This window comes from Sciurus vulgaris (genome assembly GCF_902686455.1).
Source record: "Sciurus vulgaris genome assembly, chromosome: 11".
Classification (NCBI taxonomy): Eukaryota; Metazoa; Chordata; class Mammalia; order Rodentia; family Sciuridae; genus Sciurus; species Sciurus vulgaris.
Genome location: NC_136472.1, coordinates 32,756,635 through 32,775,294, shown reverse-complemented (window position 1 = coordinate 32,775,294; position 18,660 = coordinate 32,756,635). Strand labels below are relative to the sequence as shown.

General features: G+C 38.8%; 1 protein-coding gene across 8 annotated transcripts in view; it reads right to left on the bottom strand.

Moving 5' to 3' along the window:
- Positions 1–18,660, bottom strand: part of LRRC4C (leucine rich repeat containing 4C) — a 1,247,103-nt gene that overhangs the window by 149,981 nt on the left and 1,078,462 nt on the right. For 2 of the 8 annotated variants that reach the window (XM_079102775.1, XM_079102776.1), the window contains exon 1: positions 9,502–11,420. The exons of 5 other annotated variants lie outside the window; for them this stretch is intronic. The gene's annotated coding sequence lies outside the window, so the exon portion shown is untranslated. Of the gene's footprint in view, positions 1–3,576; positions 4,158–9,501; positions 11,421–18,660 lie in introns of those variants that run through there. One more of the 8 variants, XM_079102777.1, reaches the window with a different exon arrangement.

Below are 18,660 nucleotides of genomic sequence, written 5' to 3'. Positions count from 1 at the left end.
TGCTTGCCGCTTTGGGGAATTGAAAAACATGTAACTTCTGCTGGAAACTATTGCCATGGCAACGTTCAAACAATACAGAGAAAGGCTTCAGAGTTCCATTCTTGCCTTCCTGAACACCACTGTGTGGACGTTAACTCTTTTAGGGTGGCTTCTGACTTTTCGCCTATTCAATTAGTAGACACCAGAGTTCCCTGGATTACTCTTCATAGTGGATTTGAATTCAGTCACCCACACACATGCTCTGGTCCCTGCTGGGGTGACTCTGTACAGACAACTAACTTAGCTATCACTGTTCTCTCTGCCCAGGTTAGAACAGCCAGGGTGAGATTATCCTCCTCCCTTTCATTCTCACCCACCATCCCCACCTCATGCCAAGAATGTAAAAACCAACACACTCTAAGAACTGTCTGAGACTCAATGTCAAACCTTTCAGGAGAAGAAAAAAAAAAAAAATCTTTACATTTTCAAATGCCAGGTACCTTTGTTGGAAACTCCATATCTTAGTTACTGAAGTTCCTACTATCATTATCAAGCAATTAGCTGCAAGAAGGCGTGTCTAGTGTCTTTGAAACCAATTCCTTAGTACTACTCGTAGGGCAATAAACAAATAACGTACGAATGATCAGTTGCATTGACAACAGGGTATCTATTACAGCGTCACAAACCAGTCAACCAACCTGTTTTAAGCTGGGCCATATCTACAGTAACAGATGAGTTCAATAATTAAGAGACTGTCTAAAAAGACTGTCTAAAAATTATCATTTTTAATCTGTGAAGCTCCCCACCTTCCCCCGCCCTACCTACTCAGCAGCCAATAAAGAAATAAAATCAGATGGCTGAATTCTTACATTTACTATCATGACTGGAACAAAACTGATGAAATAAACAAGTTAAAACAGTGTTGTCTCAGCAGTCTGTAGTTTAGCAAGAACCATGGTCCACATTCATCACAGGCTCTTCCTAATAGGTCTTTGTCCATCTTCCCAATACCTCGAGTTCTATCACAGGGGTGTAGTAATGTAGGCGGAAGTCCAGAATAAAAATTGTTGAGAGGATTAAGAGGGATAGTTAGGTTTCAAAAGCATGGTGAATATTGCTATTAATACCCTATTATCTACTATTTTTACTATTAGAGATTAATAATAACAATCTCTACAGGGAAAAAAATCATCTAACACTAGAAGAAAAACTTTTTAAAAAGGACTTACTGAAAACCAGATACTCCAAAGTAATCATTTACCTTCAAAGACTGAAGAATAAGAATTAACCCATAAAATTAAAATTAAAGTATCACTAAATAGTATATTACCATTTAGTACATTCCTTCATCTAATTCAGGGTTTACTGTGGCTGCTTCTGAGGCATGAAGCTAAAGCAACATGAAAGTGTATGGTCAGATCTCATAAAACCAAGTGTTTGCCAGGCATGGGGGCACATGCCTGTAATTCCAGCAACTCAGGAGGCTGAGGCAGGAGGATCTCAAGTTCAAAGCCAGCCTCAGCAATTTAGCGAGGCCCTAAGCAATTAGACTAAGAGACTCTGAATAAAATATAAAAAAGGGAATGGGGATGTGGTTCAGTGATTAATTCCTCCCCTGGGTTTAATCCTCAGTACAAAAACAAACAAACAAACAAAAATAGGTGTTCATTTGTCATGAAAAATAGTGCAGCTTACTTTTTCAATTTTTTTTTTAATCAAGGCACTTTTACTAATAAGATATCATGCCAGTTCCTTCTTTCACATGTGCATATATCAGCAGTCTTCAAACTTGCAAATCATAGTCTTTATCTGAAGGTCATTCATGAATAGGAAGGCCTAGCTCACACAACTGTGAAGACTGCAGAGCACAACTCTTAAGTGGTACCTTAATGTTTGTGAGCCATGGGGTCTTGGTGAATGTTGTCAGTGAGTATTATGCATTGCAAAACCTGCAGTGAACTTGTCAGCAGCTATAAATTAGAACATAAATTTGGCACTCAAATCTATTTAAACCACTATTTTTCAAAACAGGATCCTCAAAGGTAGTTGTTATCATTAATATGTCAAAAAGTCAAAGAAACCATACAGGCATGCATGGAACTGCATAAGTTAATTAAGCACCTTTGTTTTTAGTTCAATTTATATCAACTCATGGTAACAATATTCATCTTGTGTATTTTAAGAAGTGATGACTGGCATCTATGTTTTCTATTAGTTAAAATGGAGGAGTAAATTGCAATGTATTTATTATACAAAGTAGTTTTGAAATACGGTACCTAGTGGAAAAATAATAAAAGTTGATCTTAATGGCAAAAATATTGGAAAAATAATGGTCTGCCTCATAAAATAAACTGAAGGGATCTCTTTTTACTAAAGATTTGTTAGATCATCCACTCATTTATTGGTTCCAACAAAATATTTTGAAAACTCCTATTTTATTTAGATATGGGAAATGACAAGGGTTATGGGATCCACACCCTAAAGGAAGTCACCACCTGTGGTTTCTGTCCAAGTGAGGAAATATGTTATAATTAGAGGTATCACAGGTAATAAACAAGATGTTCATGCACAGGGCACAGGGAGACTCAGAGGATCCAGAGCAGCTGGGAAAGATTCTCCTGGAAGCATTAACTTGTTCTGAGACTTAACATATAAAGAGAGGGCAAACAAAGTGACCCTCACAAAGTTCAAGTCAAAACTATTCTGGCCTACCTCCAGAGAAGTAAGGCATTTAGTATAGCAGTGAGATCAGAGAGGCTGGCCAGTTGTAATGTCAAGAGAAGAGTATAGATTTCGTACTATCAATACACTGATAGAATATAGGGAAAGGGAAAAGGTAAGTATGTAGGCTCCTGTAGTGATAATGATCAGTACTAAATGGATGTCTGAAGTTTGAGAGGCCAGCAGGAGATCCAGGTGCATTAACAGGGTTGAAGGAGACTAGGAGTCTTGAGAGTATAAGCAAGGTGGCAAGGAGTTGAGTTTCACCTACAAAACCAAACTCAGCTGACATCTCTCAAGAATGTGGAGAGACTGAGAACAGAAGTCACAGGAAAGCCACCAGCATTGCAGAGTGCAATAAGAAAACAGGAGGATAAAGTGAAATGTAAGGAAGTGATCAATGCCCAATGCCCCAAACCTCTGCAATGGTTTCAGGAAGCCAGTGGGAGACAATGGTATTGGGTGCTACAGAGAGATCAAAGATGAGGCAGACTACCATCAATTAGGAGCCCATCCGGTGTACAGGTGCTTCATCTGAAGACCAAACTTATTAGCACCAACCTTAGTTCTCATTTTCTAGATAAGCTAATAACATTTTATGAAGTTTTTTCTCTATAGTAGATAGGGTGTGTCAGTTTCAGCCATTTTTCCTGGATCTTTCTTAGAAACTGTCCCCTCCTTACTTGGGGACACACTTGGATATTATTGAAGACTTATGAAATTATGCAAGTCATATGAAACTAAGAAGCTGGAAAACTTTCATTCCAGGAAACAGGGTGGAGGGAAAAGGCAAACATCCCAATCCCAGTGAAAATATTCAGATTAAACACAAGATTTTATGATGGTGAACTGCCATGTTTATTTATTACTACTTACACAAGTTTGAGTTTACTGATCCTGATCTTGGGTCTTACAATGAGGAGGTAAGTAGCTTCCATTTCCAGTCTCATCTTTTTGTTGCTAAAGTTTTTATGATCTGAGACAAATTACCCAACTTCTGTTCCTTAAGTGAAGATTAAGGAGCAAAACATGTTATATTCTCAACATAGCGTTGTGCATAGCAAATGCTCAATAAGTGGTAATTATTATTGTTAGTATTAAGTTATGCTTCTAAACCCCATACATGTTGAAACATCTGTAAGGATCTCAGGCTGCTGTTGAGTCTGTACATAGGCTGAAATAAAATTATATTAATCTTACATAAGGTTTACATCATTTTAGACATCATTATGAATTTACTGAAAAAATACCAAAAATAAACTCAGCTACTTTGATAGTAAAGTTGGCAAAACATCTTATTTGCATACTCAGTAAATGTAATGCAAAACACAGACTATCAGTTAAATGTTTCTATTTCTATAGAGAATAAGGAAAGATTTCAAAAAAGGCAAGGAACCTATTACTTATGATTGAATACCATTCATATGCCAAATACTTGCATATCTTCATGCTCCCAAAATAATGAGAGAAAAAAAATTTACAATTTTACAGTTGAGGAACTGAGGGTTAGCAAGTTTACCTGGCCAAGCTAGAATCCACCAGCTGGAAGGTGGTAAGATAAAGACTGAATTCAGTGTGTGCATTTCTAAATCTCATAGTATAATTACTACAAATATTCTAGTTACTTATTTCAGCTTTTTACCCACCTATCTGCCATTGCAACACTGATTCTGTCTTTTTTACATAATACTATGCTGTTCTTCTTCATATTTTAATAACCAGTTACCTGAGATTAGGGATTATATATTTTTAATTCCTAGAAGTACTGAATTTCTAGGTTGTCAACTATAAACCCAGGATCCTAGAATCTTACTTCATGGGGTAACCTTAGGCTTTACCTCTTTTTAACAAAGGAGAATATAAGACTTATGGAGGTAAGGTGACTTGTACAAAATGTCACAGTCCATTAATAACAACAAAATTCAGAAAAGCATGCTTTATTACCTAACTTTCAGACCTTGGCATTTCTAATGTAAGGAAGCCACACAATGGTGGTGTGGTGGTGGTGGTGGTGCGTGTGTGTACATTTACTACATTAACTGGCCTTTCTCAGGAAACCTCTATAGATTCCTAAAAACAAGACTTGTTTATATGTGTGGACCCACAGGTGTGTATGTACATACACACAGATATACACGCATGTGAGTCCTTTAGAAGGGAGTAATTCTTAATAAATTTAGTCATTCAAGGACAATTGATTGCATGCACACTATTTGTCAGGTACTTCTCTTAGGAGCTGAGGACATGACAGCAAACAAAGTAGAACCCTTGCTCTCAGAAAGTGTTATAAGCACATTGTTTCAGCCACAAGATCTGCCTAACCAAATTTCAACTGTCAAATTTACATTTCTCCAGAGAAATGTCATTTTGAAGAAAACTAAGATGTGCAGATTCTTAATTCCCTTAGAGAGTCTCCTTAGACACCATTTACAAATCATTCTTTTTTTGTGCCTATAATATAAAATAATTGACCATCTCACCAAAGTTTACATACACACTGAGTGCATTTTAAACAACTCACTGAGTATATTTCCCAATCCTTGCTGAGAGAATGACATTGACCGCACTTTCGAATATGTGTCAAAACTGCAGGACCTTGCAAAAAATGGTTGTAACTACTTATGTTTCACCTAAAAATTGATGCTGTCTACATATTTCTCCTTTTAAATGTATGTCAGCCAAATGTGAATTAACAGTTACCTCTCAACAGACTGTTTTTTATTCAGACCATGAATTTCATAAACTAAAGTCAGAGATGATCAATTTAAATGTACATTTATTGAATGCTTGCTGTGCATGACATATGGTTTCTGACTTCATCCTCATACCAGCCAGTTCCATAGTCCTATTTTACAGTTAAGCTAACAGGCTCAGAGAAGTTAAATGGTGCCTGTAACGCATGTGACCAGTGAAAAGCTCAGAATTTGAATTCACATTGGTTGCTTGCATCTAAGTTTTACCTAATTTTTTGTCATCTACAAACAGCACATAAAAAAGTAAAATTATCCAATGGTGAGGACATGCATACCTGATTTCCATCTTTCCTTAAGGTAAGAGAAAATGGTCAACTTTAAGATACTTTTCCAAAATTGCCACCAATTTTAAGTTGTCTTCAAAATGCAATGGACAACTTTCCAGTCTGACTATACTATTCCAAAGATATGACATCAAGGATAACAGTAATTACAATACTAGGAATCCTTTTTTCCATAAAGGGAGAAAAATTCCCTAGATGCATGTTGAGGAAAGGGACAGAGCCCAAGGCCACTACTGTAGAGAGTGAAATCTTGAACAATGATCATGACTGGCTGCCTCAGAAAAACCACTGGCAAGTTGGTATTGGAAGACTTGCACATGCAAGCAATAAGACATGTACGTCTGCATTAGATCATCTTGATCCCATGCTTTCTGTTGAGCCTTCAGCCTATCACAAAGTAAAGACATTTTTTAGAGAATATAGGATTCATCACATCAAAGAAGACTGTGAATTCAAGTTTTGAACTTTGGGGTCTCAGTAGTGGTAATGGAATTCTACACCTTTAACTTAAATTATATAATTACATAGACTTTGCCTTTATTTTGTACATTCCAGTTCCAAACTATGTCATAGATAGCCCAAAGGATACATTTAAAACCCAAGAGCAATGCTGTGCAACTTCAGACACAATAATAGCATTATTTTCTCCTAAACTCTCTTCTATTTTTTGCTAATTTTTTTTCTATACATTTTAGTATAAATTCATTATTCACAATTTCTGGTCTGGAACAACATTTTAAAATAATATGTTGCAGACAACCTGGCTTGATAAGACCTCAGAAAAGGAATCTGACAACTAATGTAAGATCAGATGCACGATCTTAGGAGGCAAATACAAATTAATTAATCCAAGAATAACCATAACAAACAGCCATCCTTAGAGGGCCTATTAAACTAGGGCTTTGCATAATATGACTTTTTATTCAGAAAACAATCCAACAAATTAGATATTATCATTCCCATTCCACAAACAAGAAAATTGAGGACCAGGGAAATTCCAAGTATTGCCCAAAGGACACAACTATTCAATTACTGGAAGAACACATCTGCAATGTTAAAGTCAAAACTTGTAAAACCTAGCAGCTTTGGGACTGTGCTCCTACCTATTTACACAAGGTACTCAGTGGGCACCAGCCTCTGCCCTGAAATATACTGATCAGGTATTTGTCCAGTTCTCCCATAGCCACAGTTATTTCAATAGCCATGAACAACTTGCTCCCAATTCAGTACCAGCTCTGGCTGCCAAGTCAAAGAAGCTTCAACCCCAAGCTGAGTCTGCGTTCCTAACTATAATGCTGGTGAAATGATTCACCACATGAAAAACATCCTTAGATGCCCTATTCGTGGAGGTGGGTGGGAGGACACATCTCAGCTCACAGTTTTAAACAGATTCTCTCTCCCTGTCTTCCCTTCCCTCCCTCCCTTCCCTTCCCTCCCTCCTCCTCTCTCAGGAACATTGCATGTGTTTGTAGTGTAGAAGGTACAGTGACGAGGTACAATGTCAAAGAGCAAAATGTCTTTGAGGTCTAACTGGAGTAAGCATTGAGGAAATGTTGATGTCAAGAAAAGATAAGCAAAACCTCCAACAAGGGGCAGACCACCCTAATCACAAGGTCAGTGTCCCATGTGAAGCCTGGAATTGAACTTCAAAGTAGAAAGCATCAGAGTGCTTCCCCCCTCCCCCTTCTTACTTTTTAGTCAGTTGTGCAAAGTTGTAACTGATCAGGAACTTAACATAATTTGAGTCATTCCCTGACCACAAATCGTGAACTGACAGTGGTCATATAAAACTAAGCAAGAAAGCAAAAAACAAATAGAATAATGCAGAGAATAATGGTAAAATACACAGAAGATTTCAAGGAGGAGCTCAAGAAAGAACGGAGTCCTGCATAAGTGTTTTCATAAGGTTTGGAAAGGTATTACCTGATCTAGGACCCAACAGGAAACAGGTGCCCAGAAAAATAAATTAAAGAAGTGCTCAGCTGTCAGCTAGTTTAGTTAAGGAGTAATGAAAAGGATAAGAATAGGGGATCTGAACAAAAAAACAGACTCAGGTGCTTAAAGTGGGGTGTTTCTGGTGTCTGGTACCCCCTCTCTAATATAAATCTAATTCCACAGTTCTTTAACAATTCTGTTGGGTCCACCACTCAGTAGGACTGAATGTGCACAGCACAAGGAACCCAAGAGACAGCTATTGTTCATCTCCTTTGGGAGATGTCAGAGTTGTGGATCTTAATTTTTTTTTTAATAGTATTAAAGGAAGACTATGTGAATTATGAAGCAGGGGAGAAGAGAAGGAATAGAAAATCAAAAGAAAGAGGAAGGCGGGGAGGGAAAGAGGGCAAGAATACTAGAGTTTACAATCCTTGAGGTCTAAACTGGTAGAAGTTTCTTTCATGCTCTTGGGACGAGTGTGCCCTCCCCTGACACCTCCTAATAAAAATGGCAGCTGTAGGGACAGAACTAGCCATGCTAAGTATGCCTGATCCTGTACAGATTGGGTCTGAAACTTGTCTGCTGTTCTGAGGCTGATGGTGAGTCACCTGCCTCATACTGTTTGGCCATTAACCAAAGAGTTACAGTTTCTCTAGGCCTCAATTTCTACTTTTATTGGCATGACATCTCTGAGGAGTCTTCTGGCACTAAGTATATGAGTCCATGATTCTGATAGAAGGCCCCAGAGAGGAACAGATGAGGGTGAAGCGAAGTTCTGTAACAAGGTTCAGCTCCAGGACTCTGGCAGCTCTGGGGGAGGGAGGAGGTAACCCTGCAAGCCCTCAGGCTCTCTAAGCATTTTCAACATCTCTTTTATCTTTCTTCATTGGCCCCACCCCCACCCCCAACAAAGCTGGCACAGGATAAGCCTTGGTGCTCAACACAACAAACCTTCCCTTTGGTTTCTAATTCTAAGTTACCACAGGACATTAGATTCCTGCTTCTTTCTCAAGAGCTATATCCTAGTGATGCTGGGAAGATTTCTTGTAAAACCCATGGCAATTGCCCCACTCCTCTACAATCTATGTACAGCCTATTATCCAAAGAAGCCATCAGTGAGAAGGAGGTGCTACTGAAGAGAACTGGGTTCTCCTTGTTTCATTCTTAGCACTGGTGAGAACCCAATGAGGTGAAGACCACATTTAGAAGTGTGTGTGCAAGAGAGACTGTGCAAAGTGCAACCACCTCTCTCCACCACTTTCCTCCCCCATGCCTACTCTCCAGCCTACAACTCACCCAGCAGGCAGAAGCCATCCTTCGCCTTTTGGATTATTATCATATTTTTTGTGTTAATACATTCTGTTGATCTGCAATGTCAGATTGGATAATGAAATTTAAATTGGGTACCTTCGATTTCCAATACATTTGTGCTTCTAACTCTGGGGCTTCCATGTAACTTAAATACATTCTAGAGTGTCAATCACACAATGCCAGCACCCCACACTGCAGCAGCTTTCTTGGGGATATTATTTTCTTACTGAACATTTGCAAAAGCATTTCCCCAGGATGCAGACAACCTGCATCATTATAGCAAACCAGCTTATCGGTGAGCACAGCCTGATGGAGCAAATGCGTGGGCCACTCTGTCCCTTATTTTCTGTTCCCCAGTAGCCAGGTCTTAAAAAAAAAAACAAAAAACAAAAAACAAAACAAAACAAAACAAAACAACAACAAAAAAAAAAAACAGGAGAGGAGGGAATAAGGAGAATAAGAACACTAAATTAATGAACATTTTTTTACAAATAAATAAGAAAATAAGGATCACTCACTGTATTTCAGACTCATCACAGCAACATCCAGATGGAAATCCAGGTGGTTAAGAACAAGAGAAAACGCATGATCTTGACACCAAAATGAGGGGGAGCAAAAAAAAAAAAAAAAAAAAAAGGTTGATGAAGAAAATTCCAACTGCAATTATCCGTCAATTTTAGTCAACATAGGCACAAATCCAACTGTGCTTTGCTGGTTTTTCTCCCCCAATCAATGCCTCATTCTGCCGCGGTCAACTTTTTCTTCTCTGAAATTTCTTTGCAGATGTATTATTAATTTCCTCTTCTCTTGTGGGAAATTCAAAAAGAAAAAAAAAAAAAAAAAAAAAAAAAGAAGAAGAAGAACCACCACCATATCAGGTCTTTACTTTCCTAAAAAAAACCCAAACTTTTCACTCCAAAAATATCCCCTTGGCGCACTTTCTCCTTTAAAGAGAAAAATGAACATACTTTTTCTTTTTGGATCCGCGTTTTTCCATTTCCAATCATCCTTTTGGGGAGGGGGAGCAGCTGTCTTATTATTATTTATTTGTCAGAAACACACCAATCCCCGCAGGTCTGCCACTGGTTTATTTCATTTTTCAATGCTTCCTGTGTACACATATACACATTTGGGTTAAGATCCAGGTCTTAGAAGAAAAAGCTTCGTTCTTCCTTCTCTCCGGCACGATCAGTTTATCCACTGCGTTCGACTCCAAGAGAGAGCTGCGTCCCGCATCCTTCATTTTTGCAAGGCACCCAACAGCCACCGCCACCAAAAAAGTCACCTCTTACATAGTCGATTCCTTTTCCTACACCCCCCTTCCAAGAATTTGGGGATCAACTCCCCCCACTCGCTACCCTTCCGGCCGGCCCCTTCGCCAAAGATCTGATTAGATTTCGCATCACAACCCAGTGCGCAATTGGATTTTTGATTTCAGCCACCCGGCCAGCCACCTTTCCCTCTCCCCTCCAAACTCCCTGTTATATCCTGTCTCCTTCCCTCCACCGCCTCTGCAATTTCATAATCTCACGTTAAATGGAGTGCGGGGGGCGGGGGCGGGGGCGGGGGCGGAGGTAGTGGAGGAAAATTTCAAGGCTCCGTCAGCTGTCAAGAAACCCATTCCTCCCCCCGCTACTTTTTTTTTTTTTTTTTTTTTAAGGCTCGGGGTGGCTTTCGCTCTGTCCCCGCCCCCACCCCCAGCACCCGGTCCAGATCCTCCAGGTGTGGCAGAACTCCGCGATCAGGGCCAGGATCACGGGGGAGACGCGAGCTGCGGTCCCTCGCCGGTGGCCCCTGCCAGCACCCGGGTCCCCTTCTCCTCCATCAGCGGGCGGCAGATCCAGGGGCGCCGGCGATGGAAGTTCGGATTGGGCTTTTATTTCAAATGGGGAAGGCAGTGATGGGACCGACGCGGTGTGGAACAAATTTTAAAAAGAAAAAAAAAAAAAAAGAAAGAAAGAAAGAGAAGGAAAAAAAGAAAGAAACAGGAACGAAGGAGGTTTAAAAAAAATTCCCTAATCGCTGATTCCTCTCATCCTTCTCGAATGAAACTGCAGCTTTGATCTCATTTCCAGCTGCGTTGGGTACATTTTGGAGCCACAAGTTGGTTCCTCTTGGCGCAGACCTTTCCGACGCCGGCGGGTCCTCTGCGAGGAGACGCGTTCTCAGGCGCGCAGCAGCTCCGCGCCGACCTTAGCGCCATCGCCCTGGTTCCTGGCTTCCTACTCCGCAGAAACCCCGGTCCCCTTCCATCCACTTTAGCTGGAACCCTCTTTTTACCCCTTGCTCTCCTCCTTTCCCTTCTTTTCCTCCAAATAAAAAAATGCGCTTCCTGCTCAGGCGGCTACTGCCAGTCTAGGCTTTCTCTCGACCAATTCCACGTCCTGTCATTTAGGGTCCTTGCCAAAAGCTCCCTCTCGGACTGCAGTCCCCTTCTCTTCCCCTCTTTCTTTCCCCTTTCCCTTTCCCTTTCTCTGCTAGTGATCAGTAAAATACAATTACCCAATTACCTCCCATCATCTTAGCAGTGATTGGTCAATTGCATTAACACTTGAAGTCAGGGAAGAGGGGATTGGAGCCTCTGAGGTGTGGCACTGCTGCCACCTGGAGGGCAGAGCCGGAACAGCGGCGTTTCAAAGCACCCCCCACGCTAGGAGGTTAGTATTAGGCAAAGAAATTCAGGCGGTGAGGGTGAAGTTGTCAATTAATTTTCGGAAAAGCCTGCCTGTTTTCATCCGGAAAGCCAAGAGTTTTGAACTACATTGTGGAAGACATTGAAATCCAGTCACCACCAGGATTCAAAATTATCACCAAACAACACAAAGCTGTTCCTTTCAGATTGCAGGGTGAGAACCTCTCTGAAATGGAGCAGGCTGGTCCCAAGGCAGGGATTAACATAGTATTCTTTAGAATTGGCTCCTCAGAAAGAATCAGAAGTAGCTCAAAAGCTTCTGGGGAGGGAGCCTGTGGTCGGCCAGAATAATCTCACCAGAAGGAAGCAACTGTAAAGGCCAGATAGGAGCCTTCAGCCTATGCAGTGTTGCAGTAAATTGGCCTGTTCAGTTTGTACAAGACATCCAGGACAGCTTGACAACTCAATTCCAACATCCCTCGCTCCTGGATGCAGGCTTTTCCATCACCTCGAGTTAGGGAGGCGGTTGGCACATTTCAACTTCACTGGGTCTCCTCAGAAGAAGGGACCTGGCCCACAAAACAAAGATATTCACACTTTGTTTATGTTGCTGTCTTTCTCCATGATGTAATGATCACGAGGTCCTTTCTATGAACTATGGTTGTTCTTTTTATGTCATTCAAATAGGAGACCTTGAGACTCAAAGTGTATAAAATTAGGAATGATAATTCATATGATACCAACAAAAAATTAAATCTGTGGTAGGGGAGGGAGGGTTGATAAATATTTCTGTTTGATGTTTTCTGAGTAGTGATCTTTGTGTTCATTTTCTTTGTTTTTGAAAGATCAGAATGTGTATTTGATTTTAAAACACTTTAAAACAAAGCGAGCAAACCATTATGAGAAGTGGCATCAGACAGAAAAGTCTTTTTGCTAAAGGAACATCAGAGGCATATCCAAGTTCACACCAATGTTTTTGTTTTTTTTTTTTTTCCTGTTGCCTTTATAGTACAATATATAATTCTATTTACATCTATAAATTGTAAAAATTTCCATCTGTAAGTTTCTTTGGAGGCTAAAAATTTGCTGTAATATGGACCTTAGATGTCAGTACTTGCAAGGGAAAGCCCTTTCCTCACACATGGATCGTAATTTATTAAAATCTCTCCACCATTTTGAAGGTTTTGATGTAATTATGAATCATGTCAAAATGCAAATTTGTTGAGAGGGCTTGGTATTGCTTCTATTTTTAAACTAATGCTGCACTGATTGAAAATATTAGTAGGCAGCTGACCATAACTTTAATGTGTTTTTTGACTGCAACTTATCAACTACTAAACCATTGAAAAGCATATTCACTAGCTGCTCTAGATGGCTGCACACGACTCTATGCTCTGGTTCTGAACTAAGCTGGAAAACATGAGAAATAAAAATGTACACTTTAGGGGTTTTGACTGCAAGGGAAAAGGCCAGTGATTTGTTTATTCAATGCCAGTTAATAGCTATCTACTAGACATCTTTAACACCTCTTAGACTGAATTAATCTACTGAACAAAAGTCGCAGGGTAGTATCAGTGTATGTCAACCAAAAAGAAAAAGCAAGGGCTTCGCATTCCTGTTAGCCATCACACCAACAGCTGCAGTATCTTTTCCCATGTCTGCTATTCATCTGCACTATAAGACCTTGACTTAGTCATTTGACTTTCATTTTTAGATTTAGCTTCACCTGGTAATTATTGAGTGTCTATATGCATGATCTTCTGCTAGACTTCTCACATACATCACCTTATTTAATACTCAAAGTCACCTCCTGAGAGGTTTCAAGGGTGTGGAAAGGGAAGTGCAAAGTCTCATACTTGGAAAATGATAGTCAAGTTTTGAACCCAGACCTATGCAATTCCTGTTTTTCCTGTTTTGCTTTGACTTCTGGGTTGTGGGTAACATGGGGAATGCCTCCAAGATAGCCAGGAGCACAGTCATCAGCACTGATTCCTCAAGATGAACTTGTAACCCTGTGGGAAATGGCATTGTCACATTTGTCTGAGTGACCTTAAAGAGAACTGAAATAAGTAGTGAACAAGCTAAATGTCATAAAAATACATGTGCAAATTTAATCATTGTTAAGAACAACATAAATATAGATAATTATGCAGTAGAGGTTGCCATGTACTGTCAACAATGACAGGATCTGTGTTCAGGTGAAATTCATTATAAAAGCTCTGTTGGAAGAAATAATTGTTCAATCAGTAATTGGTCACATTGTCACACTCTCAATTAGTCTGTCTAGTTATCAAAATCAGGGACAGGACTAAATGCCATTGGAATGAGATGAGTTGGAAGAGGAGGGGCAGGGGTCAGCATGACAGTTTTGTTCCATGAACATACAGAGCTCAGCTCTGATTCTCTGATTTTCAGACATTTGAGTAGGGAAACAAAATGATCACATTATTTCACTGTGTGTTGGTGACTCTAACTGGTGTAATCTTTAGCAAACAGCAGGGGACAGCATCTTGTAATCAGAAATACAAAATAGCAAATAGAGTGAGTTCAGTAACTTTGCTTAAAAATTTTAAAAAATGGATGTGTGTACTGTGTTTATTAATTGGATTTAATAGGCTGTAGGCTACTCTATTGAAGTATAATACATTCTTAAGCATTGAGGCTTTATTCTATGTTATGAAATCTGGAAATAGGTTTTCCCTTTTCACTTCCAACACTATTACACCAGAACCAGAATATGCTGTGGAATAATTGCGTCAAGCTTGCCTCTATAGTTACACACGATGACATGAATTAACTTCATCAAATTAACTTTTTTTGAAAAATTTTATACTAGGCATTGAAATCAGGGGCACTCTACCACTGAGATACATCCCCAGTCCTTTTCATTTTTATTTTGAGATAGGATCTCACTATATTTTCATGGTTGGATTTGAATTTGCCATCCTTCTGCCTCAGCCTTTCCAGTGGTTGGGATTTCAGGTATGCACCACTGTGTCTGGTAGATTAACTGTTTTTTTTTTTTTTTTTTTTTTTAGAAACTACTTTGATGTTAAAACACCAAACTTAGTTGGGATATACAACATGTGTGTTGCTAGACAATATTTCATATATGCTATGTTCCAGAGCTAGAAGATTCTAAAGCCATCTATCCTTTATTCTTCGAAAATATATATGGATGAGGATCTGAAGGTCCCAGTGCATTTGCAAATCTCTGCGTTTTTGAAAGGTCTTCCCTTCATGATGGCTAACCCAACATCCAGTCCTCACCCCATATAGTGTTACTTTCCTTGTGCATATATTTTTAAAATATGTACTAATAACTAACATTTAATGAGAGCTTACAGATGCCAAGCATAATTCTAAAAATATTACAGATTTCAGCCCATGTTATTGTCCAAACTTGTGAGGTAGATATCATTCCGACTCATTTTATGAGAAATTGGGGTTGAGGTTGAATAAACGCACCCAGCAAGGCAGTGAAGGAGGCAAGAGTTTTGGCTCAGATTAATTCACTTCAGAGACTGTGGGTGTTAACAAACACTTATCATGGATGGAAATAATTTGTTCTTGGTCTCTATTCCCCTGTAAATCACGACAGATCTCTCAAGTGCATTTTTACATTTCTAATGCTTTGTGTATTTTTGAGTGGATAGCTAAGATTATGTTATTAGGAAATGGAATGGCCTACATCTTTTCTCTTTTATCCAATATTCTTTCCACTGCAGTATACAAAATGTTAGAAAGATGAGATAAAATTTTACAATCATTGAAATATAAGAACAAAGAGAAAATGAGACCAAAAGAGATGAAATTTCATTAGAGAAGTGTATGATTTATGAATTAGTTAGCAATTGATTTGCAATAACCAGGTCATGACTTAGTAGCTGAAAACAACAATCATTTATTTCTCGTGAGTCTGAAGGGCAGAGACTGGTTAAATAGCTCTTCTCATCTTGGCAGGCTCCATGTATGATGATCTAGAATGGTCTCAGCTAGGGTCACTGGGCCAACTCCAGTACATTCCATGTCTCTTTCCCACTTCACAGGTTTGACCCAAGCATATTTCCTGTCACTGGCAAAAATCCAAGAGAGCAAGCAGAAAAGGATGAGTATTCCTTCAAACTTCAGTGTGAATTGAATCAGCTGATTTCCCATTGGACAAAGCAAATCACTTAGTTGAGTCCATTGTCAAGGAATGGGGCAGGGCATCCCACCCTCAATGGAAGGTTCCAGCAAAGTTACATAACTCAAGAGAGCAAAGAACCAGAGTGCAGTCAAGCATATTCTCTATCCCTGACAAACAGCTTATTTCCTTAGTGATAATAGGGTTTTGCCAGCAAGAAAATTGTCCATGTTTGGCATAATTCAAACACATCATTTATTCCTATAGATGAATCATAACCTTCCATTTTGTGCAGGGTCTTAAAGACATCACTAACTCCTCAATTGTCCCAACTTTCCTGATGATAGTTGTTGATGCAGTTATAAAAGTGGTTCACACATCTACCTGGTGCTTTGTTTTATTTAACAGAGACCAGTCTCAAGTTCCAATGGCGAATCTTTGCCACTAGTGGTTTTTCTTACTCATTCTGTCCCCACTCTAATACCAGTTATCTTGGGAAAGAGAAAAGCAGATGAGAAATCTAAGGAAATAAATAATAAAGAAAAAATCTGTTCCGTATATAATAAGAAACCACAACAGTGGGGAAACTATATGTAATGCATAGGAAAAAAATAGATTCATACTCTAAATACATGAAGAGTTCTTAGAAAATAGCTAAGATGAATGGAAAAAAACAAGAAGAGTCAATTTTAAGAAAAATTGTCTACTTTAACACTTATTGGTACCTGCATTGCTTAGCACAATGTCTGACCCTTGGGCCTCTTAGTGAATTTTGATAGACTTGATGAACTGTCTACTTGGTTGGGAGAGTTTCAATAGACAGATAGTAGTTAAGCTAATTCAAGGAATGATATTATATGGTCCAAATTTTATCAGAAGTAAGTGTAAAGTGCAGGGGGTGGGGGACAGAGGAGGCAGTCCAAGAGGACTTCACAAGAGAAATAACTAATGTGATAAAAGCTTCCTAAATGGGAACATTAAAACGGTGGATGTGGGATTGCCCATTTTGTAGCCAGAGGACAAAGAACAGGATGCATTATTAAAAACAACACAATGGAATATTATTCGGCCATAAAGAAGAATAATATTATGGCATTTGCAGATAAATGAATGTAATTGGAGAATATCATGCTAAGTGAAATAAACCAATTCCCCAAAACCAAAGGCCAAATGTTTTCCCTGATAAATGGATGATAATATATAATGGGGGTGGGGAGGCTAGGAGGTAAGAGACGAATGGAGGAACTTTAGATCACGTAGAAGGAAATGAGAGGGAGGGGTGTATGAAAAATGGTGTAATGAGACAGACATCATTACCCTATGTAGGATTACACGAATTATATGGATCTACATTGTGCCCAATCATAGAAACGAAAAGATGTACCCCATTTGTATACAATAAATCAAAATGCAGTCTATAAAAATTAAAAAGTAATTAAAAAACAACAGAAGAAATAAAAAAATCATTGCAGGAAAATGAGCAGAATTCTATTAACTTACATCTTCAGCCAAGGGAAAAGTGATCAATTGTTGGATGTCACATAGAAACATTCAGACAGTCCAAATTTTGAAAGTGGTTTTAAAATATTTTTCTAGGAAAATATCAGTCTCAGAAGAGGTCTGGAGAGAAAGGTATTAGGGTTTCTCATAGGAGGGGTCCTTCTTTTTTAGACCACACTAGGTAGCTTGGCAAACTCTAGGACCAACTTAATAAAAGATGAGAGAAACCAAGATATGGCAATTTGACTACAGATTCTGAATTGATTTAGACCTGATTACATTATAATAATCCTTTTTCAATAGTGACCCCAGCAATTGTAAAATACCATCTTCTTTATCAAATGTTTCTAAGGGAAGTGGGTTTTATGCATTGGTTCTGGATGGTGGTATTTTTGTATCATCTAAATTGGAAATCTTTGCACAGGGAAGAAAATGGCCTGTAAAGGTATCTTTAAAAACTCCACCAGGAATTAGTAGATGATGTGAATCCAGTTGTGTAATTTGAGAAGATAGCTGCATTTTACCCAGCTAAATCAGCACTTGATGGTAAACAAACTCTTAAAGAATGTCACTTTATTTCAGCTTTAGCCACACAACGCAGATTCAAGCAATGGTCCCCTTTCCTCACCACTTTACTATTGTGCTTTCAGGAAACCAAATGCTTTGACTTCAAAACTCAGTTCTTTTCACATTGAAGGTTCATTAGCACATCTACAGTTCTAGGCTTCCCATTGATTTAGTACATGATTCAGACAACTTCAAGTAAGTTACATTTTTAAATGTCCAGGTTGCTAATAAGCACAACTTTTTCCAGGGATGAAAATGACTTCCCAAGAGATACTGCAAAATGAAAACAGCTTTATCATCACATGAATGAAATAATACTCCAAATAAATAAGTGTAGGCCATATAAAGAAATGTGGGTTGGAATTGGAAATGGAATTGGGATGGGAATTCTGTGACTCACTACATAGATCTTTTAAATTCATCAAAAAATATTAATTTTATATAGTCCATCAGAGATAAAATAGATATTCTTGTAGCGTGTAAGGACCAGGAGGTGTGTGCTAGACTTGTGGTCTCATTGCACAGAATAAACACTGAGTGACTGTAAGTGATTGAATGTTTCACACTGTATTAAAACCTCAGGTGATTTTCTTCCTGAAAAAGATTTTTAATGAGTGCCTTAGAATTTTTATGGGAATTCACATTTTCATTGGGATAACAATTATGCCCCTTTGAAATTTAATTTCCTACTTTAATTAATTCTTGTAAATGATTCCACATTTTTTTGTGACTGTTCCTCTCAAGCTTTAGGTTCTATGTCAAAAAGGCCAAAGAGATTTCTTAATTCTTCAATCCTCAACCTTTTTTTTTTTTTTTTTCCTAACCTCGATGTTTAGAGGATGGCAAAATGAT